The sequence below is a fragment of the Sinocyclocheilus anshuiensis genome, unplaced genomic scaffold, assembly GCF_001515605.1.
Source record: "Sinocyclocheilus anshuiensis isolate Anshui unplaced genomic scaffold, SAMN03320099.WGS_v1.1 scaffold573, whole genome shotgun sequence".
Taxonomy (NCBI): domain Eukaryota; kingdom Metazoa; phylum Chordata; class Actinopteri; order Cypriniformes; family Cyprinidae; genus Sinocyclocheilus; species Sinocyclocheilus anshuiensis.
The window spans coordinates 94,340-99,290 of NW_015539851.1; the positions used below are offsets into that span (position 1 = coordinate 94,340).

Here is a 4,951-nt window from a genome sequence, read left to right on the forward strand (position 1 = left end):
TAGGCTACTTATACTAAAACTGCTTACGTAAGGGAAAGTTCACCCAAATGGAAATTGTGTCATCATTGTGTCATTTTCAAATTGCAAACCTATGAGATTCTTTCTTCTGTTGAGCACAATAGAAGATATTTTGCAGAATGTTAGTAACCAAACAGTTAAATGCGTATTTGTCTTTCAGCTATACCTTTTTTATTATATAGATGTAATATTTTGTTAATTCTATTTATTTTTATTTATTTATTTTCATTTAACTTTTTGATACACAATACTCTGTTGGGGAAACTTAATGGCTGCACTTTGTTCTGCACTATGTTCCACCACTTTAAGACAAATGGATTTGTTGTGTTTTCATATTCAAGAGATTATAAGCTAGATGCAACTTTTTTGGGTTTACATCGAATGTTCTTCGACTATTATGCATGATAAATTTGTTTATGAATAAAGATTGATCTGTTGAAAGCAGTTATTTTGAGTTAGATGCCAAATGCTCTCCTCATATTCAAATTTGACATTGAAGTGGTGCATACAACATATTTGCCCACCGGCAAATATAGTTGCCGCACATTCAAATACGATTTTCAAGAAAAAAATTAAAACCTGGGGAAAATAAATGCAGAACATGTTCACATAGGACACTAATAACATGACTATATGCATGAAACCATTCAGAAAAATTTGGGCACAAATGGGTTAAAGTGATTATTACGTTTTGAATATGGATATGGATTTTCTTACAAAAACGCATCGATTCGCTACAGAAGGCCTTTGTTTACCCCCCGGAGCCGTGTGAGACACTTTTTTTATGGATGGGTGCTTTTTATTTAACATCTTTTGGACTGATGCACTGCAACACCCGCTAAGTGGCATTAAACAGCTTGAAAGATCAAAGACAATTTTTAATATAACTCCAACTGGATTCGTCTGAAAGAAGAAAGTAACACACCTAGGATGACTTGAGGGTAGGGCTGTGAATCTTTGGGTAGACAGCGAATCGATTCGATTCACGATTCATAGGTTTTCAATTCGATTCAAGAACGATTTTTGCAAATTCGCAATGATTCAATTCTATTCGATTCACAATTAAATTCGATTCGATTCGATTAACGATTCGATTCTGCATTCTTTGTGCATTCACAGGATTATTTAAATGCTTCCCCTAAATTCTTTAAATGCTTAGTCAGGGTGCAAATTACACAGCAGCTTTTATGGTTACAGAACCATAGGTTAGGGGGAAAAAAACACTTTTGTCTATTGTTAGATGCTAGTTTAATGATGCTAAGGCATGACATGGCATACGTAGAAATTTATGTAAGTCAAAATTTAAAAAAAAGAGCTTTAAAAGTATTATATAGGCTAACAATCATTTCAGAAGTGACAGAAATGTCAAATACAATAAATGTATGTATGTATGTTTGTATTATTATTATTATTATTATTAATTTTATTTTTTACAAGGAATTCTTATCTCTTACTTTGAATTTCCTATAAGAAATCAAATACACTGCTGGACAATAATCAATCATTTATAATTATAATTTTTTCCTAATGGCAGTTTTATAATTGTTTTATATACTACAAACAATTATTTCAATTTTCTGCACAGAATAAGGTAAAAAAAATATATACTTTATAGTTTCTGTAGGCTACTTTAATAAATTATATGTCAATTAGCACTGCATCATTCATAAATTGTATTTATTTATTGTGTTTATTGTCTTTAACGTTTCAGTTCATTCTGCTTTTTATACAGTTTAGCTGCAGATATAGCCTGGCACGTCTATGAGCGCGAGATCACTTCTCTTTCAGTGCAAAAACTTCTCATAAAATAAAATGCTATACACTCAAAAAAATATTTAACCCCAAAAGTTACAACTTATGTAATTCAATTAGATGTCAATTTTCCATCCAATTTAATCTTTTGTTTTAACAGGACATCCTACAAATTTTTACATGCAACTTTCATATAATGTCGAGCATGTTTGAACAACGCTTCAGCATAGTTGCAAAGCATATTTATAGAAAAGCAAAATGTAACGTTACGTCGAGATGGCTAATCTATTATTTAAAAAAAATAATAGTAATAGACGCGTAATCTGCCTAAAAAGATGCACATAGTCGACCATATATATCTTAAAATGATACATATAAGTTGCATATATTTGATAACAGATTTGATTTTACGCGAGATCCTAATGTTTAATGTATGTCGAGATGACACCGTTTAAAAAAAAATCATGCGTGATCTGCTTAAATGCAAAAATGATGCACATACTCGAATAGTAAGACAGTAAATTTTAAAATGATCAAGATAACGTTAGCAGAGAAGGCCGAAAATATCTAACGTTAGTTAATTCGCCAAAAAAAGTGCAGTTAGGGCAGTTAAGGTAAATCAAGATCGATCAAATAATAAAAATAGTTTATGTTTAAGTCTACATCAATTATAAATAAAGAAAATATCTTACCTTGTATAATCTCCTCATCTGTTCTTCATTAATCTCCCTTGCCTACCGTTGAGTCACCGTCGTCGCGCCCTAGTCGACTTGCCGCCTTCAGTTTAAAAATAAAAAACATCTAATATGCGCATGCGCAACATCTGCATTCGCGCTTTACTGCAACAAATTAGGTATAGTTTATGTAATTTGATCAGGTTGGTTTCGGATTCATTACGTTCATGTTGAGAAAGCGTAATTCGGAATAATAATAATTATTTTATACTTTTTTAAATATACTTTATTTAAATTGTTTGCTTCATTTCAATTACTGGCAAGAATAATTTTTTTGAGTGTAGTATTTAACTTTTCCTCTCCATCGGCGAATGATGATCCTGAAAGAAATCAAGAAGTCTGTTTGCTATAGCAACGAACGCTGCTTTCACGCATCTGATTATCAGATAAACCTCGCGCTCTTATTTCAAGGTTGTTGTTAATGCTGTGGTGACGAACTGAGCATGAGCGCAATCCTGTGACTGCAGGCGGTAAATAGTGCAGCGTGTGAAGGAGAGATGCGAGGAACGGCCATTGAACAAAAAGAAGAAGAAGAGAGATGCGAGGCACGAACACTGTTCAAGGTCTCCATTAATTCCTGCTTGTAGTAATTTAATGTGTATATATTTTGAAAGCATTGAATCGCTATAGAAATCGCGATTCATTCGATTCTTAGCGTTTTAAATCGATTACTGTGCGAAATCGACGATTCACGATTCAAAAATCCTTGTTTCAAGATCGATGCATTGCATCGTCAGGGTTTGTAATCGATGCATCGAGAAAACGAGTGAATCGTTACACCCCTACTTGAGGGAGAGTACATTTGTGGGCTAATTTTCATTTTTGGGTGAACTAACCCTTTAATGCTGGCGTCTCTTACTAAACATGATATGTCAAAGGCTCTGATATTTACATTTAGATGTCTGTCCTCTGGACAAAATATTGATGGGTCCAAAACAAAGATCCACTGAAGGTCAAAGGAGCTCATGGTCTGGTGATGTTTAACAGGAAGTCATACAGCTGCAGGACTATCTCAGATTTTGTCAGGTTTTACTTGCTGATATCAAAGACTCGTTTGATGCAAGATCACGTGTTCCTGCTGTGTTGCAAACCTGAGGATGAGTCATGTCTCACACCTGTGAGTTAGCAGCTACATCTGGTGAGCTACTGTATATTCCCACAGAAAAACCAAAAACCTTGTGTTCTCCATGGTCAAAGATCCCTGAAAATGAAAGAGGCTGGACAGTTTACTGATTTAAATGGGCAAGGAAGAACAATAGCATACAAATGATGCTAAGTAAGGTGCAGTAAGACAATGGTTCCTAACCCTGGTCCTGGAGTACCCCCAACCCTACACAACATTTGGACGTCTCTATTATCTGACTCACTCATTTCAGGTCTTTGAGGCCGTTTACACCTGGTATTAAGATGTGGTTTGGTCGATCAGATCACTAGTTGACATGGGAGACACATTCCTGTTTACACCTGGTGTTTTAATCCATCTCCTTTGTCTACTTTGACCACTTCTGTCCAGATTTTGTGTGTACATATGGGATTTTTCTGATCTTTTGATACAATAAGCTTGCTCAATTTACATAAGAACGCAAGAGGAGACAACAGAACATGATACAAAGAGCAGCAGCTTTTGTTTCTGCTATGATAGCCGCAAAACGCTTTGGGTTTGTTTTAGAATCAGACTGCCCTGTTGAAAAAAAACAGCATATGCTGGTTAGGTATGTTTTAAAGTATGGAAGCTGCTTTGAGCTGGTTTAAGCTGGTCCTGAGCTGGTTATGAGCTGGTCCTGAGCAGGAGCTAGTTGCTTAGGACAAGCTTAAATCAGCTCAAACCAGCTACCATGCTTCAAAACATACCTTTTTCAGCAGGGTAGTAAGATAATTTTGACATTTTTCACCTTCATATCAAACTCACGATTTCAGACAGCAAAGTTTAAATCCTGTCAGGCAGAGAGCAGGCGGTCTTTTGTGGCTGTTTGAACACATGAGGGTCCACACTACAAGAGCAATCTGATTGAATGTGTTTTCGACTACCTCTGAAAGTGGTCGAAAGTGGACAAGCTCAAAATGTTTTACACCCCGTTAACACTTGTACTTATGCATCATTCACTTGTGATCGAATCGTCCAATACACAACTTTAAACCAGGTGTAAACAGAGCCTGTGTCTCTACTAATGAGCTGATGAGTGGATTCAGATGCATTTTTGAACAATTAGGGTACTCCAGGACCAAGGTTGGGAACCACTGCTCTAAGATGCTAAGTAAGAAGATAAATGGAAAGTTCAAAAGAACAACATTTATTTGAAATAGAAATGTTTTGTTAAATGTCTTTACTGTGACTTTTGACCAATTTAATGCATCCTTGTGGACAAAAATTTTTTTTTTTTTTTTTTTAAATCCTTTATGGTTTTGTAAAGAGTTTTCAGATATACAGGCACTTCAAGTTCATGGTT

The 4,951-nt window shown here is 35.1% G+C and overlaps 1 protein-coding gene across 1 annotated transcript in view; it reads left to right on the forward strand.

Moving 5' to 3' along the window:
* The window catches only part of LOC107684633 (protein FAM171A2-like), a 49,559-nt gene that overhangs the window by 30,005 nt on the left and 14,603 nt on the right, over window positions 1-4,951 (forward strand). The gene's annotated exons all lie outside the window — the stretch shown is intronic.